This window comes from Triturus cristatus, chromosome 4_1 (genome assembly GCF_964204655.1).
Source record: "Triturus cristatus chromosome 4_1, aTriCri1.1, whole genome shotgun sequence".
NCBI classification, from domain to species: Eukaryota; Metazoa; Chordata; class Amphibia; order Caudata; family Salamandridae; genus Triturus; species Triturus cristatus.
In genome coordinates, this window is record NC_140585.1 from 245,099,864 (window position 1) to 245,124,939 (window position 25,076).

The window sequence follows — 25,076 nt, forward strand, 5'->3', positions numbered from 1 at the left end:
TGATAAAGCCTTGACTCATCGTTGGCAGATCATCCAGAACGCGGCCGGCCGCCTGCTTTTTGGACTGTTGAGATATTCTTCAGTCTCTCACTTGCTTTACAAACTTCACTGGCTGAGGATTGACGAACGGGTTAAATTCAAGGCTGTATGTTACATGTTTTCTATCAGACACAGCCTTGCTCCTTCGTATATCCAAGAGCTGGTGTCTCCATATGTCCCTACCAGAGCGCTGAGATCAGCTAACCTTGGACTGTTTACTGTGCCTAGGTTTCACAGAGCTCGTCTTAAGGGGTGCTCCTTCTCTGTTTTAGGTCCAAAACTCTGGAATTCTCTTCCGGTAGCTCTCAGATCCTGTAACTCATTGCTTCATTTCTGTAAGAACCTAAAAACTATGCTCTACAACCGCCCTGACTGAGCCTTTGCCACCTTCAGGCATTTACCTTGCTGTGCCCCTGCTATTTTGTCAGCCGATAGCGCCGGGAGACCCTTTTGGGTAGCTGCGCGCTCTATAAGCGTCTTAAATAAATAAATAAATAACCGACCTGAGTGACATGCGTTACATGCTTGTGCCATGGAGCAGCAGCCACTAGAGGGCAGATTCCAGAAGAGCGAGGTCCAATTGAGCCATTTCACACAAATTTGGTGAGTGAGACTATGAGGTGCCACTTTTTTTTTGTTGCAATTTTTATATAGCGCCAACTCGACCTGAAGCTATTGGAGCACTGTACATGAGAACCACTTTGCAGACTCCCGATTTTTTAAGCCAAAAATGGCTTTATTTTGACTGTCTCCCTCCTGAAATTGCCTCTGCTTCAATAGAAGCCAATGGGAGAAATATATTCTCCTGATGAATTTTTTTTAAATCGCTCACTTTCCTCGATTAAAATGTTGTTATACGTAGGGTGACCACACGTTCCGGATTTACCTGGACATGGTTTTTCAGAAGACTATCCAGACACTTTTCTTCATTTTCAATACATGTCATGGGTTTTGGAATGAAGGTCAAGCTAATGTTATATAAAGTAGCCTTGTAAAAAAAAAATATATATATGTGTATATATATATATATATCTGTATGTAGCTCCTACCCTGAAAGTCTCGGGGTGATTCGTCAAGTGGGGGCCGAGAAAAAAGGGGGGTCCCAAAACGCGTTTTCCCCATGCATTTTCCCATAGGACCTTTAGTCGAAGGTACAGCCCGAACGGCTGAACAGAATTACTTGAAATTTGGCAAAGAGGTAGTCCTCAGGTCAGGGATGTGCCTTTTGCATATATGGTGTCAATCTGTTCAGTAGTTCCTGAGAAAATTGCAGTTAAAAGCACATAAATATCTATAGCCGCGCACGGTGCGCGCACGGTACGCGCACGGTGCCGTGCGCCAGCGTAATTCTGATTGGTGGATTCATGTCAGTCAACATTCGAATCGGTCGAAATCAGGAAGTGTCGACCGCCATTTTGTGTGTGACAGTGAAAAAGAAAGGTGGAGATAGTGAAAAGGGGGGAGAGTACAGAGTTCTTGACCCCCTAGCTTTTGTCAGGGGGTCCCTGAAGGACCATGAAGGGTGAAAAAAACATTTTTGTTTTTTAATCGCGGGGTGCGCGCACGGCGGAATCATAAAAAAAATAGAATTAAAAATCAAATTTAAGTGTTTAGTTGTTAGGTTAGTTGTTTAGTTGTTAGGTGGCTCTAAAAAGAGCCGTTGTGTTAATTGAGGGACAGAGGAACAAAAAACATGGCAAAAATTATAGGGTGCCGCACGTGTATCTTGCTCTCTATTAGGGGAATGCTGGTGTCCCCATAAGAGAGAAGAGCATTACACGCATTGCACCGTATATGCACCCTCTTAAACAGAGGGTGTATATCCAGAGGAACCGAAGCAGGTGAAGCTGCCACCGCAGATGAAGTGCTCGGCTGAGCTGCCGATAATGTGCTCGGCTGAGCTGCTGCGGATGTGCTCGGCTGAGCTGCTGGAGGGTTTTCTCTAGCAGCTCGAGCATAAGCCACAGGATGTACATCTCTAACGTGCCTCATCATAGTGAAGATACTAAAAGAGTATTTCTTTTTAGGATCTCCTCTTGATAAGACACGATCACAAAGAGTGCAGGTGACTTTTGGAGCATTCACCTTCTTCTGCTTGTCTGGAAATGTAAAAAATTGCCATATAAAAGAGTCTTTCTGTTTCCTCTGTCTCTGTCTCACAAGGGTCTCCTGCTCACTCCCAGAAGATGACTGCTGCTCTGCCATTCTCAAGTACTGGAGTACTGGAAAAGCTGCTCAGCTCCTTCTCCCAGGGAATCAGAAGTAATAATGAGGGGAGTGGGTGTGGTGTTGGAAGTTTCTGGAACTCAAAGTACAGCAGTGGATTGCGGGCGCGTGAGTTATAGTTAGCTGAACTAACTATAACGGGGGAATTTCATTGGTTTTTACGAGTGAAATGTCCAGCTAACTATAACATGTGTGAAACCTATGGTTTATTCAGTGAATTTGCAAGGTTTTTTAAATGCTAATTCCTAACTATAACGTGTGTGAAACCTATGGTTTTTTCAGTGAATATATATATATATATGTATACACACACACACATTTGCAAGGCTACGCAAATAACCAGGCCAGGCAAGACATAAAAGCAGCACCAAAGGCTTTCGTCCTTCTGTTATGTCTAAACACGTCCCAGTTGTTCCTTCTCCGAATCTGGTCACCTTAAGGTAATGCACTTGGAGAATATGTGGTCTCTAATTGTGCCTGTATTGCATGGGAAGTCTCTGGTCTCAGTGAGCACTGACAAAGACACATGCAGCGTGTTTTGCATCTTTTGAATTGTAATTGGAATTCTATAGCTCTTATTTCACCAGGCGAGGCTTTCAAGTTCTTTACATCAGGCAGAACTCTGCTTCCAAACCCATAGTTAGTAGTTAATCCAGTGGTTGTTGTTAGTTACTGGGAGTATTCTTGTGCTTGCAAGGAAACTGTTCCATGCACTTACTCTAGTTTGATTGTGGCACATTTAAGGAGTTAGGTGTGATCATTAATGGAGAGGTATGTGAGTTAATGCAGATGTTTGGTGGGATTAATAAACGAGCTAGAGTAGTTGAGGTATTCTTGGATGTCATTCAGTGGTGGCAGCTACGACCCCTGGCTTGCCCCTTTGCTACACCTGGCACTTCTTTAGCGGCCAGTGGCCTCAGAGGTGGCAAAATCAGTGCCTGGAACACGGGCAGCTCTTCCTAACGGACACTGGTTGGAGCTCCACTTGCCTGGTTTCTGTCAATTTTGTTATTATACAAATTATGAATAATATTATTCACTATTAGTGTCATAAAAAATGGAGTACCTTAGCTGGAATATGACCCTGACTGGAAGCTAAGGTAAGTAAAAAATGCTGTTAAATGTATGTTGTATGCATGCCTGTGGGTGAGAATGTGTTTATGTGGGTGAGTGTGTGGGAATGGGTTAGTATGTGTAAGTGTGCATGTGTGAGTCAAAGTAAAGGTCGAATGGCGTGTGATGTCAGTTCTGCTACCCCAGGCATTTTGGTGAATGGATGTCCATGGAAGTATTGCTAGATTGCTAGGGTATGCATTCAAGGAAGGCATAGGTTGTGATCTTTGAAATGGAGTGTGAGAAATTTACAGAGATGCAACAATAGAGATTTAGGCAAGCACATGATTTAGGATAGCATGTACTCAGAGAAAGGAGGCTTGCAGAGGATGGAAAGTAACAAGAGGGTCAATAAAAAAAGCAAGCATTGGCAAAGCCAATAGGTTTCACCTATTCCAAATCTATTGGCTTTGTCAATGTTTTTTCTACATAAAATAAAAAATAGCACTATAATGCGGCCGGAGTTGAACGCGTCATAGATTTTTTATTGTCTTTAAGCCACTTTGCACAGCAGCCTGATATGCTGTGCAACATATAAAAAAGAAAATTTCTCAGGAGTGTTTGTGGAGGGGAGGAACACATTAGAGACCGGTAGCAGGCCGGGGGGTGGTTGAAAATTCACACTGTGCACACACGACACAACACAGACCACATATCACAAAATTAACACAACACACACCACATATCACAAACATTTATGTTGCGCACACAATACACACACCACAGTTAACGCACATTACAGATATTGCAAGAAGGGTATACAGGTAACAAACATCACAGATCCCATGGGCACTAATCACCCACAACTCATGAATCTCAACGGACACGAGCCACTTTAGAACACACCACATCACAGCCCCTAAAAACGGCAGAAGTGCTTTTGCAACACCACACACCATAACTGCAGAGGGTTGTTCAAACTGGGGCTTTAAAAGTTTGGGCTTTTTATGATCACGTTTTTGTTAGACCAATAAAGACATGAAAACATTGATTGTTTGCACTTAACATGATCAAGCAGAGGGGGATTGAGTATTCAAGGGGGATTGGTGATTAGAGTGAGCTTACACGTTAAGTGCAAACAATGCATGTTTTTATGTCTTTATTCTTCAGTGAAGAAAGCAAGGCTCGGAAAGAGGCGAGATGATGAGGCCTAACAGCTAGAGGTGCCGACTTTGGAGTTGGGAGGCAGGTTTGAGCCTCATTATAGGCTCAACATCCTCTGATCCTGGGAAAATCACTTATTCTTCACATGCCTAAAAAACACAATGCAAGAAGCAGTATTTCAGCTGTATGCATGATCTCTACAGCATCCACTGTTATTCCGTATGGTGCAAGTTCCCATTCTCTTGTTTTTAGCAGATGGAATGGCCAGCGGAAGCATGCAGGGTGATGTACTGTGGGAGGAGGAGTAGGGCAGAACAGGCAATCGATACACAGGGGTGTGAGTAAGGGAGGCTTGGGCAAGACCATGGGTGGCGGGAGGGAGTCAGGGAAAGGACAGGCAGCGGGGTTGGAAGTAGAGACTGCAGACACATGCACTCTTAGAAAGTGCATGTATAAATGTTTTTAAAAAAGTATCTTGGGAAGTATGCGGCCAGTGAAAGTACACTGGCCACAGGAAGCAGTACTTGGTCCAAGCTCCACGGCATGGGTGAAGACTCCAAGCACTCCAAGCCCAGGAAGAGGAAGCTGGAGTCCAGGAAGAGCACAGACCAATAGAAAGCAAGGAAACAAGAGTGACGTGGGAGCCAACCAGTGGTAAGTAAAGGTAAGTAATGGGCATGCTCTAAGCTCATTTTAAGATTATTTTTTTTTACAAGAGATTTCGCGCTGTGCAGGCAAAACCTAATAAGGAGGTCACAGCTGGAAGTTTTAAGTCAAGGAGTTTTTAATACAGAGTTATAAGAATATAGTGGAGTCTTTGTGAGATAGCATTCAACCTGAGGAAGCAAAACTGTAGAAAGAAACAACATTATTTACATGAGATAGTGCTATTTTCAGTGCTTTAAATGGGCCGGTACTCACAGGTACTGAGTACCGGCACTTCTTATTTTTACCACTCTGAGTACCGGCACTTCTCTGCTGCCAAGGAGAGTACCGGTACTCATAAATGGTAGGCGCCTTGTCTGTTAGTGCTGGTGACCTGTCTGACAGCCAAGGCACTTCTGTAGCAGTGACTGGTGAACTGAGCCCCCGCTGAACTGTTCAGCAGGGGCTCATTTGCATAACGTCCGGTGTTCACCATCCTGCTGTGTTGCAAACACAGGATTGAGGTAGCGCAATTAAGAAATCCAAAGAAGGTAACGAGGTTTAAAAGGGCTTTCATCTTTCCTGATTCTTTTGCTTGAGTAACTGCGTATGTTTGTCTGTTTGCCTGTAGGCGGTTTTGTGTGAGGATAAACGTGAGAGAAAGGGGGGAGGTTCAAGACACTCTTGGGAGGCATATTAAAGGAAATGTGTGGAATGGTGTGTGCACGTCTGCTCGTTTCTGCGCGTGTGTGTGTGTGCATGTATGTGTATGTGCGTGCACACTCGAGAATATATAGTATTGTGCCAAGCAACACCAAATAACAGTATGGAAACTTCGAATATTATTAAACAAGAAATGTTAAAACATCACTGCGTTTGGCTGTAGTTAGGAGTTAACCTATTTTGTCCATAGAAACGCATTTCTGGTCTTTTTTGATACGTGCTGTAACTAATACTAAAGTCAATAAGTAACAGTATGTCTTGCTATTAGTCCAGCCCTTAGCCCCGCCCACTTGCCCATTTAAATGAGTACCTGCACTCTTTTTTTCCCATTTAAAGCACTGGCTATTTTAAGTACCTTTTTAAGGCATCAGACTCAGGCGAACGGTCTATCCACTGCAAAGTTACTGCCAGACCACTGTGTCAGCAGAAACAGCTGATCAGCTTAAGGGTTGGAAGTGTAAAGAAATGGCTGGAGTCATATATATGGAAATATTGAGATCTCTAGCTCTGTTTCAAGGAAGCAGTGACTTCATGATCATATTAATGTGAGAGAATATACCTGGTACATAATGCAAGCATTGAAAAGGAGATTATGCATGTGATGGAGCAGATGCCCTTGATATTCACCCTTAAAGTTTGACTCACAATATGAAAGTGGGATTCATTTTGAATGTCCCCGGTTTAGCATGGCACAAGATGAGATTGGGGTCCGTGGAAGTGTGTTGCCTGCATTCCTGTGGCTGCATGATAGAGACCCAGACACTGAATTAAGGAGGATGGAAACCAGAATACTTTTAGAATTTCCATAAAGACTTTAACAGGGGCTGCTGATTAGTTCTTACTGAGCACTGCATTTGGTGATGGAGGGTATACGTTTTTGTTGTTCAAGGTGACGAAGCATCTAGGTCAGGCCTGAACTTTTTTCTGTCCCTAACAATAAGCTTCCAAGGCATGTTCTGCTCTCGCCTTGTGGTTTTGTTTATATCATTGTAAGCATCAAGGGCTGAATGCATGTTCCTGCACTTTAAGTCCAGGAAACAAAGAAGGGGGAGGAGTCAGCAGTTGCTCTAAACTTCCACTTATCAGACAAACTGCTCCTCATATGAGCAGTCTAAAAGTTACTGCTAAATCAAGCGTAGGGTGGCTAACAGTTTCTAGTTCTCGAAGATTGGAGTCGGAGACCTCTGCCGAAAATAGAGTTTGATAGAATGTGGGTAAGGCCTTGAGATTGCCCTCCTCTGTTTCTGGTGCTGCACCTATTTCATCTTTGATGTGCATTATACATAAATGGATCTGCAGTGACCTTAATTTCCACACAAGCAGTTTGCAGGCTCCCTTTTCACCTCCACAGAACTTTGCTGATCCTAGTGTAAGAATATAGCTAGTTTTATCTTGACCGAGGGTACGTAACTGTCCCTGTATGTTTGTGAGGTGATAGCAGCCATGTTTCAAAGGGTTTGCTTTGTGCTTCTTTTCTGCTTATCTGAAGTCGAGATATAGGTTAGTTGCCATTAATTCCCTTTTTTTTCCAGGTGTGCAGCCTCCTGTACCAGGATGCCTCTAACCACAGCTTTCAACACTTCCCACATCACCCCTTTATTCAGGTCACCTGTATAAACACGAGAAATATATTCCGATATCTTTCCCTTTCCTGTGCTAAGCTCCACCTGATTTTGCAGCATCAAGTCATTCAGCTTCCATTAGCCTCGCTTTCTTCTCCATCTCATAGACAGCCAGTTCACTGACCCCACTACCTGCTCATGATCAGAGTCTCTAGACCCTGGTCACCTCTCTCAAGGATTTTCCATAACCTTATGTCTTGCCCACAGCTGCTGGTTACTTCTGGCCAGAGGAAAAGTATTGTGACAGGAAGAGGTGTGAGCTCATTCTTTTCTGGTCCTCTCAGAGCAGGAGTGTTTGTTGTAAGCAGCAAACACTGGCTGTAAATTTGTGACCTCCCAAAGGATGCATTAGCACTTTATGGTTATGACTTTCAGTGTCATTGTTCTACAGTAGCACTAAGGTATTGTACGCTCCTCAAAGTGTATCCCATCTTCATTAGTGTATGTTGTTCTTGTGTCTGAATCCTATGTCTAATGAATCAGTTATGAATCTCATCCCAACTCCTCTCAACTTTAACTGTGTGAACAGTAAATTACATTTAAGTAGCACATATATATATATATACATTACCTACTGGCTGTCGGCAGTAAGTAGTTATAGTTAGGACCTATTTTTCACAGGAAATCCGCAACATTCAATTTGGAATAACGTTGGCGCCGATTGACGAATCTTCGCAAAATTTTCCAAACTTTTGGCCAGCTCCGGTCCGCTCCTATCCAGAAAATTTCACGGTGATTCGTCAAGCGGGGGCCGAGAAAAAATGGGGGTCCCAAAACACGTTTTCCACATAAATTTTCCCATAGGACCTGTTGACGCAGCTACAGCCCGTATTTCTGAACGGAATTACACCAAATTTGGCAAAGAGGTAGTCCTCAGTTCAGACTCGTGCCTTTTGCTTGAATGGTGTAAATCCGTTCAGTAGTTCCTGAGAAAATCAGAGTTAAAAAGATAGATATATCTGGGCGGAGCCTAACCACACATCTCATCGTGAGATCTGATTGGCTGTCAGTACTTCATCCAAGAAGTGTTGGCAGCCATCTTGGGACCAATATACATGATAGCACCTCATTAAAAAGCATTGCAGTTAATAGGTTTTAAGACTTTAGTTACATTATAAATCATTTGTTGATGGTACCATACTCATTTTAGGAATTGTGGTGTGTTCTAAGGTGATTTTACCATGTGAAAAAGCCTTCTGCTGTGATATCATGAATCATATTTGAGAGAAAACTGTTTTCTCATGCTTTTCCCACAGAGGTTTGGAAGGTGATCTATAAGCTAAACTGAGAGCATATTTTCTGTAAATTCACATTATCTTTCTCAGTCATGTGAGAATGAAGTCTGACATTCTCAGTAAAACATGTACATCCAACAAGGGCAGAGACTGTCAGTTGATTCCTTTGTGTTCCACTGCAGCTTCCCAGAGTGTTCTAAAGAACAACTAGAGCGCTAACAGTCCTACTTATGACAAACGTATTGCACACCTGAAGCCATCTTGATTGGAATAAAGTGGTAACTCTTAAACCATTTAATTTAAAAAGGAACAAAATGAGGGGGTTCATTTTGCCATAGAAAGTATGATTAGTGCTGCAGAAAGAAAAATAAGGGCACATTTTGAGTGACTTCTCAAATCCTCTTCTATTTCATAAAACAATTCTGGCATGCAGACTGAAACATGCACTTTCAATACCAGCAGCAGACTTCCCTGGTGAGCAGTAGCTTTACTACAGTGATCTAATAAGCAACTATAGTGCTAATATTCTGAATTTACACATCTGAATGCCTTCTTGATGGAACCAAAGTAAAAAACTGAAAGCATTTCCTACTGAGGAGACTGCAGTAAATGAGGAAATTCGGAAACTTCATAACAAATAAATCTCCCAAAATGGCCAACAGAGACAAAAGAGCCCAAATGTAGCCCAAATATCACCCAGATGTAGCTCAAGTATAGCCCAATGACAGAATGTCCCAGAGTGTTCTAACGAACAACTAGAGCGCTAATAGTCTTACTTATGACAAGAGTATGGCACACCTGAAGCCATCTTGATTGGAATAAAGTGGTAACACTTAAAACATTTAATTTACAAAGGAACAAAATGAGGGGGTTCATTTTGCCATAGAAATTATGGTTAGTGCTACACAAAGAAAAATTAGAGCACATTTTGACTTCTCAAATCCTCTTCTATTTCATAAAAAAATTCTGACATGCAGACTGAAACATGCACTTTGAATACCAGCAGCAGACTTCCCTGGTGAGCAGTAGCTTTACTACAGTGATCTAATGAGCAACTAGAGAGCTAACATTCAGAATTTATGGCAAATGTGTGACACATCTGAATGCCTTCTTGATGGAACCAAAATAAAAAACTGGAAGTATTTCCTACTGAGGAGACTGCAGTAAATGAGGAAATTAGGAAACTTCATAACAAATAAATCTCCCAAGATGGCCACCAGAGACAAATGTGCCCAAATGCAGCACAAATATCACCCAGATGTAGCCCACATGAAGCCCAGTGACAGAAGTGTGCAAAACACTTTTTTTTGTGTATTTGCAATTTTATATAGTGCAGAGTTGTCATGTATTGGAGTGCTTTACACGAGCATTGGTTACATCACACAAGATCAAATTCATTTTGGTTGTAGACGTGGGGAGATTAAGTGATTTGACCAGAATCACAGAATGTTGAGCTGAAGCAGAAACTCCATCCTGGTTCCCCAGTTGCAAAGTCTGCAGTTCTGGAAGTAACACCATATCCTCTCCCCTAGGTGCAACATTTAATCAAGTGGACAACTGGATAAAAAAACATAAAGATTACAAATTATTTAAAAGTTCTTTGTCGCTATTTGAAAACTCAGAAAATATGTCCTCATTTTAGTTTTTTAGAGCACTAACCATAATTTTGATGCAAATAAGACCCTCTCATATATGTAATTTCTAAAGGAAATGCTCTAGGTATTACAGTTTTGATTACATCAAGATGACGTCAGGCGTTCCACACTTTTGTAATAAATATAGAATGTTAGCAATCTAGTTGTTCATTGGGATACTGTTTAGAGGCAGAGGCCATGGGCACGGACTCTGAAAATTGAAGGCAGGTAGGAGAGTGCAGAGGCAACAATTTGATCACATTGGGCAGGCAGGAAGGGCAGTGGCAGCACAACAGACTAGGAGGGCAGTGGAAAGGGGGGCAGGGGCAACAAACCAACAATACAGGACTGGCAAGAGAGGCTGTGGCAATATAATAGACCATTGTGGGTAGAAGGAAGAGGCAGTGGTAGTACAACCATACATGCCAACAGACCCGTTTCAGCCAGGAAACGTCCAATGTTTTTAAGCTCAAATGGGCTTATTTGATATGTCTACTGTCTACAATCTCCTCTTTTTCAATGTAACTCAAAGGGGAAAATCAATACCCCAGTTTTTTATTCAAAATCTCCCTCTTACCAAGTTAAAAATGTTCGCAAGTATGGTACATTGGATCATGGTAGGCAGGAGGAATTGGGGTAGGGACATGGACTCGGATAACAGAGGACAAGAGGGACATGGAGAGGTGCACCAAACTGACTCTACAGGGCAGGCATCAGGGTTTGCAGCAGCACAATACACCATACAGGGCATGTGGGACGGGAGTGCAGCACAACAATCCATAGAAAGCAATTGGAAGGGGACAGGACCATGGACAACAGAGAACAGAGGGGAAAGAGGCAATGGTAGCTAGCTGACCATAATGGACAGACAGGAGCGAAAGCTGCAGCATAACAGACCATAAAGGGCAGGAGGGACGGATCAGGGGCATTACAATGGAACAGACAAGCCAGGAGGGAGGGAATGGGGGTCTGCACATGGAAACAGAGGGCTGGGGGCAAGGGGGCAGGGTAGGAGCAGCAAGATGACCATGGAGGTCAGGCAGGATGGGCACTAGAAACAAGACACACCATGGAGAGCAACAATGAGACTATGATGGCATACACACAGACCATGGAGGGAAGGTGGGAGGGGGTCAGGGCAGCTAGCTGACCACACAGGGAAGGTGGGAGGGGCCATGACAGCACAGAAGACCATGCATGGCAAGCGGGAGGGTTAGTGGCAGCTCAATGGCTATGATGGACAAGAAGGAGGGTGCAGGGGCATGCACAAAGGACCATGGAGGATAGAAGAGAGTGTCAGGACTTGGGCGGAGACCAGAGAGTTCAGGGGAAGGGGCCTCACAACAGACCACGCGGGGCAAGCAGGAGGAGCAGTTGCAGCACAACAGACCAGGGAGGGCAGAAGGGTGTGGTAGTAAAATGGACCATGGAGGACAGGAGGAAGGGAATAGGGGCATGGAATGTGGACAGGCAGGGTGGAGGTTGCAGGGACAGGTTACAGTCATCTGACAATGCTAGGCAGGTGGGAGGGGAGTGGCAGCTCAACAGAACACTCAGAGTAGTTAGGAGTGGCAGGTCCATGGAACATGGTGGGCAAAAAGGATCGAGCAGGGGCATGCACAACGACATCGGAGGGCAGGGGGAAGGAGAATAGGGGCAGCAAGCTAAGCACAGAGGCCAAGTAGGAGGTCAATGATGGGGCATATAATTGGGCAATGGAGGGCAGGAGTGGACTGGTACATCATGCTAAATGGAGGGCAGTGGCAGCACATCAGACCATGCATGGCAGAAGGGAGGAGGCTAGTCCATGGATTCAGACAACAGAGGATAGGGAGGAGGTGGATGGGGCAGCAAGCTAACTGTTCAGAGAAGGTGGGTATTAGGAACTTTATTGTTTTTAAAATGTGTGTCTGTGCGAACTACTTAAAATATGAACAAGTATGCAGCATAATCTCACTTTTATTCAGGAAGAAGAGGATGTTTGTGACTGTGACTCCGGGCTCACTTGGCAGAAACACCCCGTGACCCTCCACCCCCCATCGCAAAATGTAATGCCCGTGAAAAGGGTAGGTGGACGCAGTGTTATATAGAACATAGTCCTGAGAGCACAATTGAAAATGAAAACTAGATATAGTATATGGTATAAACTATGCACCAAAAAGTGTGATATAAGATGAACCGGGGCGTGAAATATAATCTGCAATACATTGTGCGCAATGACAGATTCATTGGAGAGCGCGAGAGAGCACAGGCACTAGCGCGTGCTATGCGATATGCGCCTTGGAGTGTAATATGCACAGGTCAGTGTTGTGTGACCTAATTAGTCTCTAAAGTTGTTATATAAAATATGTGCTGGGGAGTGTAACGTTGCATATGCACTGTGACAAAGATATAGATCCCAGATTGTAATATGTATGGCATAGCGCTGTGCGTTATAACATAGGCATCGAGGAAGGCACGTTAGATGGGGCAATATAACCCGTGCAAAGGCAAGTGTGGCATGACATATTCACGGGGTGGTGGTACAGTGCACATGGGCTAGAGTGTGTCATAGCATACGCACTAGCTGGTGGAATACAACACAGAGGTGTGTGGCACTCGGCGGGCACTGGTGGGTGTAACACAGCATTGGGCTCAGCCAGGAGCACGCTGTGACTCTCAAGTGAGGTTTGTCTCCTTTCCAGAGTGTAAAATAAAAAGTATTACACATCCGGCAGTGTATGTGTGTTCTATTAATCGTGAAACATGCACTTTGAATACCAGCAGCAGACTTCCCTGGTGAGCAGTAGCTTTACTACAGTGATCTAATGAGCAACTAGAGAGCTAACATTCAGAATTTATGGCAAATGTGTGACACATCTGAATGCCTTCTTGATGGAACCAACATAAAAAACTGGAAGTATTTCCTACTGAGGAGACTGCAGTAAATGAGGAAATTAGGAAACTTCATAACAAATAAATCTCCCAAGATGGCCACCAGAGACAAATGTGCCCAAATGCAGCACAAATATCACCCAGATGTAGCCCACATGAAGCCCAGTGACAGAAGTGTGCAAAACACTTTTTTTTGTGTATTTGCAATTTTATATAGTGCAGAGTTGTCATGTATTGGAGTGCTTTACACGAGCATTGGTTACATCACACAAGATCAAATTCATTTTGGTTGTGAACGTGGGGAGATTAAGTGATTTGACCAGAATCACAGAATGTTGAGCTGAAGCAGAAACTCCATCCTGGTTCCCCAGTTGCAAAGTCTGCAGTTCTGGAAGTAACACCATATCCTCTCCCCTAGGTGCAACATTTAATCAAGTGGTCAACTGGATAAAAAAACATAAAGATTACAAATTATTTAAAAGTTCTTTGTCGCTATTTGAAAACTCAGAAAATATGTCCTCATTTTAGTTTTTTAGAGCACTAACCATAATTTTGATGCAAATAAGACCCTCTCATATATGTAATTTCTAAAGGAAATGCTCTAGGTATTACAGTTTTGATTACATCAAGATGACGTCAGGCGTTCCACACTTTTGTAATAAATATAGAATGTTAGCAATCTAGTTGTTCATTGGGATACTGTTTAGAGGCAGAGGCCATGGGCACGGACTCTGAAAATTGAAGGCAGGTAGGAGAGTGCAGAGGCAACAATTTGATCACATTGGGCAGGCAGGAAGGGCAGTGGCAGCACAACAGACTAGGAGGGCAGTGGAAAGGGGGGCAGGGGCAACAAACCAACAATACAGGACTGGCAAGAGAGGCTGTGGCAATATAATAGACCATTGTGGGTAGAAGGAAGAGGCAGTGGTAGTACAACCATACATGCCAACAGACCCGTTTCAGCCAGGAAACGTCCAATGTTTTTAAGCTCAAATGGGCTTATTTGATATGTCTACTATCTACAATCTCCTCTTTTTCAATGTAACTCAAAGGGGAAAATCAATACCCCAGTTTTTTATTCAAAATCTCCCTCTTACCAAGTTAAAAATGTTCGCAAGTATGGTACATTGGATCATGGTAGGCAGGAGGAATTGGGGTAGGGACATGGACTCGGATAACAGAGGACAAGAGGGACATGGAGAGGTGCACCAAACTGACTCTACAGGGCAGGCATCAGGGTTTGCAGCAGCACAATACACCATACAGGGCATGTGGGACGGGAGTGCAGCACAACAATCCATAGAAAGCAATTGGAAGGGGACAGGACCATGGACAACAGAGAACAGAGGGGAAAGAGGCAATGGTAGCTAGCTGACCATAATGGACAGACAGGAGCGAAAGCTGCAGCATAACAGACCATAAAGGGCAGGAGGGACGGATCAGGGGCATTACAATGGAACAGACAAGCCAGGAGGGAGGGAATGGGGGTCTGCACATGGAAACAGAGGGCTGGGGGCAAGGGGGCAGGGTAGGAGCAGCAAGATGACCATGGAGGTCAGGCAGGATGGGCACTAGAAACAAGACACACCATGGAGAGCAACAATGAGACTATGATGGCATACACACAGACCATGGAGGGAAGGTGGGAGGGGGTCAGGGGCAGCTAGCTGACCACACAGGGAAGGTGGGAGGGGCCATGACAGCACAGAAGACCATGCATGGCAAGCGGGAGGGTTAGTGGCAGCTCAATGGCTATGATGGACAAGAGGGAGGGTGCAGGGGCATGCACAAAGGACCATGGAGGATAGAAGAGAGTGTCAGGACTTGGGCGGAGACCAGAGAGTTCAGGGGAAGGGGCCTCACAACAGACTACGCGGGGCAAGCAGGAGGAGCAGTTGCAGCACAACAGACCAGGGAGGGCAGAAGGGTGTGGTAGTAAAATGGACCATGGAGGACAGGAGGAAGGGAATAGGGGCATGGAATGTGGACAGGCAGGGTGGAGGTTGCAGGGACAGGTTACAGTCATCTGACAATGCTAGGCAGGTGGGAGGGGAGTGGCAGCTCAACAGAACACTCAGAGTAGTTAGGAGTGGCAGGTCCATGGAACATGGTGGGCAAAAAGGATCGAGCAGGGGCATGCACAACGACATCGGAGGGCAGGGGGAAGGAGAATAGGGGCAGCAAGCTAAGCACAGAGGCCAAGTAGGAGGTCAATGATGGGGCATATAATTGGGCAATGGAGGGCAGGAGTGGACTGGTACATCATGCTAAATGGAGGGCAGTGGCAGCACATCAGACCATGCATGGCAGAAGGGAGGAGGCTAGTCCATGGATTCAGACAACAGAGGATAGGGAGGAGGTGGATGGGGCAGCAAGCTAACTGTTCAGAGAAGGTGGGTATTAGGAACTTTATTGTTTTTAAAATGTGTGTCTGTGCGAACTACTTAAAATATGAACAAGTATGCAGCATAATCTCACTTTTATTCAGGAAGAAGAGGATGTTTGTGACTGTGACTCCGGGCTCACTTGGCAGAAACACCCCCTGACCCTCCACCCCCCATCGCAAAATGTAATGCCCGTGAAAAGGGTAGGTGGACGCAGTGTTATATAGAACATAGTCCTGAGAGCACAATTGAAAATGAAAACTAGATATAGTATATGGTATAAACTATGCACCAAAAAGTGTGATATAAGATGAACCGGGGCGTGAAATATAATCTGCAATACATTGTGCGCAATGACAGATTCATTGGAGAGCGCGAGAGAGCACAGGCACTAGCGCGTGCTATGCGATATGCGCCTTGGAGTGTAATATGCACAGGTCAGTGTTGTGTGACCTAATTAGTCTCTAAAGTTGTAATATAAAATATGTGCTGGGGAGTGTAACGTTGCATATGCACTGTGACAAAGATATAGATCCCAGATTGTAATATGTATGGCATAGCGCTGTGCGTTATAACATAGGCATCGAGGAAGGCACGTTAGATGGGGCAATATAACCCGTGCAAAGGCAAGTGTGGCATGACATATTCACGGGGTGGTGGTACAGTGCACATGGGCTAGAGTGTGTCATAGCATACGCACTAGCTGGTGGAATACAACACAGAGGTGTGTGGCACTCGGCGGGCACTGGTGGGTGTAACACAGCATTGGGCTCAGCCAGGAGCACGCTGTGACTCTCAAGTGAGGTTTGTCTCCTTTCCAGAGTGTAAAATAAAAAGTATTACACATCCGGCAGTGTATGTGTGTTCTATTAATCGTGAGGGGGTTTCTTGCATAGTTTGGTCGAATTTTTGTCGAATCCCCTTTGAATGGCTTGGTGTGCGTGTGTATTAAATGTGCCCGTCAATAGCTACCCATGTTTGTATAAATAAACGACAAGGGTGTCTACTTGGAGAGTACCCACCGGCGGGAGCGCCGGGATTAGGCACGGTAGGGCGTCAGACACGTCAGAGCTTCACTGGCGGTGTAAACACATTCGACGTGGATTCATTGTATGCATAGTCGCCTAATGAATATCACGCAAATTGTCATGGTGATAGGTACAGACAGTTTGGCCAGCATGTCCTAGGTGTTTCTATAAATATATATTTTTTTAAATAAATAAAAAACAAAGGCCGGCCCTGGGGGATGGGGTCCCCAGGGCCATAAGTGGCCTGAGGAGGGGGGCAACGTAGCCCCCCTCCTAAAGAATAAAAAAAAAAGGCCATGACCCGGGGGTTGGGGTCCCCGGGGCCGATTAAGGCCTTGGGAGGGCCAAATTTATTTATTTCAACAAAAAAAATTAGGGTGCAGGCCCTGGGGGATGGGGTCCCCAGGGCCAATAAATTAGAAAAAGAAGGGGGGCCACACAGCCCTCCTTCTTAAAAAAATAAAATAAATAAAAGACCAGCATCGCGCCGGAGGCCACGCCCCATCCTTGCAGCACTCTGCAAACGCGCTCCCTGGCCAGTTGTAAGTTGGGGAATTAATTCCCCTTCAATACTGAGGGTTTCTGAGGGCCAAATAGCCCAACAGGTATCTCGAGTATGCACCAGGGAGCTGCGTTGCAGACAGGTGTTCTGAGGCCACGCCCCTTTTTACACCTCTATGCAACGCAGCTCTGTGGCGCTTACTGGAGGTACCTAGTGGGCTAGTTTGACCCTAGGCACCCTTAGGATTCAAGGGGACTTAATCTCTCAACTTAGAATGGCCACAGGGCGCGTTTACACAGTGGTGAAGGGAGGGGACGGGGCCTGAGGTGACGTGTGCAAACACGCCCTGTGGTGCATTTTAAGTTAGGGAAATAATTCCCTTTCAATCCTGAGGGACCCTGGGGGCCAACTAGCCCACCAGGTGCTTCCAGTAAGCGCCACTGCTCTGCGTTGCAGAAAGGTGGTGCAGGCCGTGCCCCTTTTTACACCTCTCTGCAATGGCGCTTACTGGACATACCTAGTGGGCTATTTTGCCCCTAGGGACCCTCAGGATTCAAGGGGACTTAATCTCCCAACTTAAAAAAACTGCCACAGGGCGTGTTTACACAGTGGGGAAGGGAGGGGACGTGGCCTGAGGTGAAGTGTGCAAACAAGCCCTATGGCGCGTTTTAAGTTGGGGAAATAATTCCCCTTAAATCCTGAGGGCCCCTGGGGGCTAACTATCCCACCAGGTGCTTCCAGTAAGCGCCACTGAGCTGCGTTGCAGAGAGGTGGTCCAGGCCGTGCCACTTTTTACACCTCTCTGCAACGCAGCTCTGTGGCGGTTGCTGGAGGTACCTAGTGGTCTAGTTGGACCTTAGGGACCCTCAGGATTCAAGGGGACTTAATCTCCCAATTTCAAACGGCCACAGGGCGTGTTTACACAGTGGGGAAGGGAGGGGACGGGGCCTGGGGTGACGTGTGCAAACACGCCCTGTGGCGCGTTTTAAGAGGTCGTTTTATTCCCCTGCCCAATTATATACTAGGGGCTTACAGAGGAGGTCATGCTAATCACATGGGGACCCCAACGTATAGTGTTCCCTAGTGTATGTAGGTGTTTTCACTGTATTCTGAGTGTCTTTTAACATAGCACTGGCTCTAGGACTCGTTAGTCAGACTCAGTTACCACCAGTATCCGTCTGAAAAAGTTGAGGGTACAGGATGATTTTGCAACAAGACTTCTTTCTGCTCTTCTGTTTGTTCTTTCTGCACGTTATCCTTCTTCCTGCACTTTTCTTCGTCTTTGAGAACTTCTGTTGCTTCTTTCTGCATTTCTTTTTTTTCTTTCTGTGCGTTTTTTCTTCTTTCTTCACATGTCCTATCTCTGTAGGCATAGTTAGAAATTAGCATTTAAAAAACCTTTGAAATTCACTGAAAAAAACAGAGGTTTCAGGCACATTATAGTTAGGAATTAGCATTTAAAAAACCTTAGAAATTCACTGAAAAAACCATAGGTTTCAGGGGCGTTATAGTTAGCTGGACTTTTCACTCGTACAAAACCATTGAAATTCCCCCGTTATAGTTAGTTCAGCTAACTATAAATCGCGCACCCGCAATGCACTGCTGATGACGTCACATATTACATCACTCATGACATGGTCAGTGACATCACTCATGACATCACTGATGACATCTCAAATGACATCACTGATGCCATCAGAAGAAGAAGGCACAGACTCAATGCTGTTAGGATATGGCTTCTTTTAATGTTTCAGGTCACCCTCAAACCTTAGACACGAGAGAAGCGTTTTGGCTTCACAGAAGCCTTTGTCAATCTGATAGGCGCCATCACAAGGTAAGTATATATAGTGTCCTTCCCACTTTAGGCTTTGGTAAACACAGAAAAAATACTATCCAGCACAATGCATCAATATACACCCTCTACAAAATATACAAGGGCTGTAACAAGTAAAACATAAATTAATATGTAATTAGCACAGTGCTAATAATCAACCTGTATGCTTTACCGTAATTCTAAAAGCAATATTGAATAAAAGTGCATACAGAGACTGTGTATAACATCTGTCTTAATAGGAATATTTCATGCATCAAACATATGGCGCCCATCACTCGTTGTTTGTCACTTATAAATCCAACACATAATATGTAAAATTATTAAAATAAATGGCACTGCTGTGTCTCACAAAATAATCACATTAGAACAACCTTTAACCCAAAATGTTATGCTGCGCATGTAACTGGCTGAGTTAAAGACAGGATGAGAACCTGTGTATAGCTGTGCACTATTTACAAAGTGTCTACTCCGACACTATTTTACCTTTACGCAAGTTGTACTTTTATTTTTCAAAGTTACAACCAGCACTTTGTACAAATGCATACCACTCTATACAATGCTGTTTCAAAGATGCTTGTCAGTGAGCTCTATAATAAGCATTAGACATGATAACAATTCACAATAATTGTTGTACTTTTTGCATTCGTAAACATATAAATGTAGTTGTTTGACATAAACAGATTTGTAACAACACGTGTACAATTGCCCAATGCATTTCGGAACCAGCCGGTTCCTTCATCAGGGGCCAATCTGAAACAAAAAAATGAACAAATGCGGGTGAATGTATACTGGAGGGCTCAATCTCAGGATGTACTAGTAGTGCACAGACATAACTGTATTTTGTTACCTGTGTCAATGATCTGTAGGGTGCACTGTACAGGGAACAAGGAATGGGTGTGGACATTAGCGTCTGGGTATCTGAATCATAAAAAAGTGAGGTATATGTAAAGGTAGGGGGTCGTGCTTACCTGAAGACATGTAAGCTGATGTCTGTGTAGAGAGAAAAAACAATGAGGTGTAGGACTAAGCTGCGTTTTGTAATACCATAGAAGGTGTACACAGAATCTGGCTAAACTGATGCAAATGGGTTTTAAAGCTCCCGAAGCTTACCTTTGTGTATACGTTCAATGTGTTCTGCAAAAACAAGAAGAAAGAAGGAAACAACTAATGAATAAGCGTCCCAGCACGAAGAAACGAAACTATGGAAATCGGACCTGAGAGCGTCGTAAATGTCTTACCGAATAGAGTGATCGTAGAATTAACAGCAATGCACCGCCAAAAGCAAAACCGAGTGTAACGCGCCGAAATGCTCGTGTTTATAAATGAAATGAGACCCGGAAAAAACTCCGAGCTGGAACATAGAAAGAGGACTATGTTGAGCACACGTAAGAACATGGTTGAATAGGCGCCATCTTAGAATGACTGAAGATACTAGAGGAAAGGGACCTTGTGCTGAAATAATGTGAGGACGATGTAAGGTGGACGCCATCTTAAAGCGGCTATGGATGCAAGTGTATAATTCTAGAGCCTCTAACTAAATGAAATGCTCTGTATAATTTCTGTAAATAGAAAAATAAAGAATGGTATTGCGCTGCCATCTGAAAGATGGAAGTAAAACTAAAGAAACTCTACTCAGAGATGTAGATAGGGAATTGCTGGAGAAACCACGACCATATGTTCATGAGTCAAGTTAATGAAAAGAATATCAGAAGCTGCACAATATAAAGAATGTAAAGTAAAAAGTGACAAGTAAAAAGTAATACTAAGAATGAGTACTGTTATATTCTAAGGGAAATCAGAGAATGATGAGTGGAACATTGACAGGCTATCAGGGGTTACTAAATGTATATCATGGGGTGATGGATCGTTGTGAGATGTGGTTATTGATCACATTCATGTAACAATGTATGACCACGAGTGTGGCAGTTGGAAATGGGTGTCTAGGAATAAAAAATGTTAAGCGGATGGGGGTAATTGAGTAAAATAAATGGGACCCGGTGTGGTGCTATGAAGAGGATATCTATGCACTTATGCAATATTTGGAGATCCATGTCTTAAATAAAGCATGACATGTCTAGCCTGTCATTCAATCCTCTTGGAAACATTGTGTCTAGGTATTTTATCCAGTATACCTCTCTCTGCAATAATTTGCGGTGAGTGTTTACTCCATGTTGTGGCACAATATGTTCTATGATTTGAAACCTAAGTTGGGATATCGAGTGACAGGCCTCGTTCCAATGGATAGCCAGAGGAGAATTTATGTTCTTGGTTCTGATCCGACTCTTGTGTTCTGTAAGATGTACTTTGATTTTACGTTCCGTTTTGCCCACGTACAGTTTACCGCATGGGCATTTGATTCCATATACTACGTTAGTAGTATTACAGTCACTGGTATGTCTAAGCAAAACATCTTTGCCTGTAGTTGGATGTGTCAAAATATTACCCAGGATTATATTGTTACAGTGTGAACAATTTTGGCATTTCAAGGTTCCTTTGTCAGTTGTTCTGTTTTTTGTTGTTTTGGTTGGTGCTATAAGTTCCCGGAGGTTTTGACCTCTTGTGTAAGCGTGCAGTGGTGGTTGCTGGAAAATGTTATTGAAGTCGGGTTCCTTAAATAAAAGTTCCCATCTTTTGTTGATGATCTTCTTAATGGCTATTGAACTTGTGGAAAATTTAGATATGAATACTACGTTGTTTCTATTGGATGATTTGGTGGTTGCTAATAATTCTCTGCGTGATTTTTGCATCGCTCTTTGTTCACATTCTTGGAGAATTTTTGTGGGATAGCCTCGCTGCTGGTATTTCTCTTTGTACTCTGTGATTGTTGCTCTGCAGTCCTGTGTATCTGAACAAATGCGTTTAATCCTGATGAATTGAGAATAAGGAAGATTGTTGATGAGACTTGTTGGGTGAAAACTTGAGTGTTCTAGTGCATTGTTTCGGTCCGTAGGTTTGGTGTAAACTGTTGTGATCAGACTGTTGCCTCCAGGAGATTTGTTGATGGTGACGTCCAAATATTCAATGGTTTGTGTGTCAATTTTATAGGTGAATTGGATCCTGGGGTTATGAGAATTTAGTATTGCAATCATCTGCTCCAGTGATTGTTGTGAGTTTGTCCAAATAAGAAAAATGTCATCGATATAACGGCAGTATGTATAAATGTTCGACCACCATTGAGGGATGTCCATAATATGTTCCTGTTCAAACATTGCCATGAAGATATTGGCGTACGACGGTGCCCCTGGAAAACCCATGGAGGTTCCCGAGAGCTGGGCGTAGTACTTCTCATCCCATTTGAAATAGCTGTGATGTAGACAAAAAATGTAAAAGTTGTAATAAAAACACTTTGTCTGTTTCAATGTCTTTTCTTTGTAAGATGGCCCTTTCAACAGCCTCCATGCCTGCTGTGTGGGGAATTGAGGTATTTAATGCCACAACATCTATTGTGCAAAGTAACCATGATGGTTGAATGTTAGATTGAATGTTGTCAAGTTTTGTGAGAAAGTCCGTGGTATCTCTAACGTATGACCACCAGTTTTGTACGAACTTCTGGAGATAGTGATCCAGGTATTTTCCAATGGAATCAAACATTGACCCACATCCTGATACAATAGGTCTGAATGGTGGTTTGTGCAAATTCTTGTGTATCTTCGGTATCATATATAGACGTGGTCTGCGAGGATCCGAAGTGGTAAGAAACTGTTTGGTAGATTCATCAATCCAACCCACTGTGAGAGCTTTGTGTAAAATGTCTTGTAGGATGGCTTGAAGTTGCATTGTGGGATCTGTTTGTAGTTGTAAATATGTGTTTTAGTCACTTACATGGATGTTTACTTGTTGATGATAACATTCTGAGTCCATGATGACAATGGCTCCTCCCTTATCAGCTGGTTGAATCATAATTTGAGGGTTGCTTGCTATGGTTTTGAGAATGATTCTTTCATTTTTGGTAAGATTTTGGTGTTTGTTCTTGGTCAAGTTCAGGTTTTGTATGTCTTTATTCACCATGATCTCAAAAGTGTCTAGCATCTTATGTGACACTGGAGCTTGAAAGGTGCTCCTGGGTTTGAATTTAGTGGCTAATGAGGTAGTCTGAGTTGCTTCTTGAGTCACAACGTTTGTAAAAAAATGACGAAGGCGCAATGTGCGCATAAATCTGTACAAGGCTACATCAATTTCCAAGCGATTCGTGTGTTGAGTTGGTACAAATGACAATCCTTTATTTAACACTGCTTTTTGGTGAGGTGTAATGTTAATGGAGGAAATGTTAACAATTAAGGAATGTTCTTCCCGCTGCGTAGCGATTTTCCTCCCCTTTCCTCGCCTGGTCGGTCTGTTGTGTTTAGTTTCTCTTGTGGTTGGGCTGGTGGTAAACCTTCGTCCGGTGCCTGTGACAAAAAAGACACCGCTCGAGTCTTTTCTGTGTGTTCAGTTGAATCCATAGTTGATGTTTGATGACTGGAGGAAGATGTACCTGGCTGAACCGGTGTTCTAGATGATGAAATGTCCTTGTCTGTGACCAAACTTTCTTCCGAAGAATGAGTAGACGGTTTACGTTGTTCATACCTTTTTCGTGCATATATTTCGGCCCAGGTGTATACCTCATTCAATTTGTAGTCGATGGTATCTCTTCTATATTTTCTTAATTTGCCCTCTTGGAGTTCTTTGCTGTATTTATCAAGTTTTATGGTAAGGCCTTCCAAGCTCATTTTCCATGTGTCATGTTCTAACCTGAGTTGAAGTTCCCCTTTAAGTGTGTTGATTTCCTCCTCAAGGTCTTTAATGGATTTGGAGAGTTCCTCTATAATTAATAGAATAAGGTCCAAAGAGCATTTGTTGAGTATTGAATACCACTTATTCATAAAGGTTGGATTAAGATGAAAACGGAATAACAAGGGTTTTATTGAAAGCCGAAGTCCTCTGGGTATCTGTTTCGCTTTATGGTACTGTACCAGTGTAGATGCGTGTAGTTGTTGATTCAATTGACGTCTAGTGATGTATTCAAGTTGTTTAAGTTGCTGTGAGATTGAACCGCTGTGAGTGTCCATGCTTTTGACTTCCTGGATTAATGAGTAAATTTCAGTGGCTTGGTCTGACGTATAAACCATGGTGGTGGCTCTGTTATCCGTAATGTTTGCTATCGATTCAAACGACATTTTTTTGCGTGGGTGCTACTCCTGGATGGACAAAATGAAAGATAGACAGTTATGCTGAAGGAGAGCACTCCTGGTAATCTGATTCTTATCTCTGAATTGGATTGTTAACTGCGGTGCAACAGTTATGTAGAAGTTTGTCCCCTTCTACGAAATGAAAACTGAGTTAAAGACAGGATGAGAACCTGTGTATAGCTGTGCACTATTCACAAAGTGTCTACTCCGACACTATTTTACCTTTACGCAAGTTGTACTTTTATTTTTCAAAGTTACAACCAGCACTTTGTACAAATGCATACCACTCTATACAATGCTGTTTCAAAGATGCTTGTCAGTGAGCACTATAATAAGCATTAGACATGATAACAATTCACAATAATTGTTGTACTTTTTGCATTCGTAAACATATAAATGTAGTTGTTTGACATAAACAGATTTGTAACAACACGTGTACAATTGCCCAATGCATTTCGGAACCAGCCGGTTCCTTCATCAGGGGCCAATCTGAAACAAAAAAATGAACAAATGCGGGTGAATGTATACTGGAGGGCTCAATCTCAGGATGTACTAGTAGTGCACAGACATAACTGTATTTTGTTACCTGTGTCAATGATCTGTAGGGTGCACTGTACAGGGAACAAGGAATGGGTGTGGACATTAGCGTCTGGGTATCTGAATCATAAAAAAGTGAGGTATATGTAAAGGTAGGGGGTCGTGCTTACCTGAAGACATGTAAGCTGATGTCTGTGTAGAGAGAAAAAACAATGAGGTGTAGGACTAAGCTGCGTTTTGTAATACCATAGAAGGTGTACACAGAATCTGGCTAAACTGATGCAAATGGGTTTTAAAGCTCCCGAAGCTTACCTTTGTGTATACGTTCAATGTGTTCTGCAAAAACAAGAAGAAAGAAGGAAACAACTAATGAATAAGCGTCCCAGCACGAAGAAACGAAACTATGGA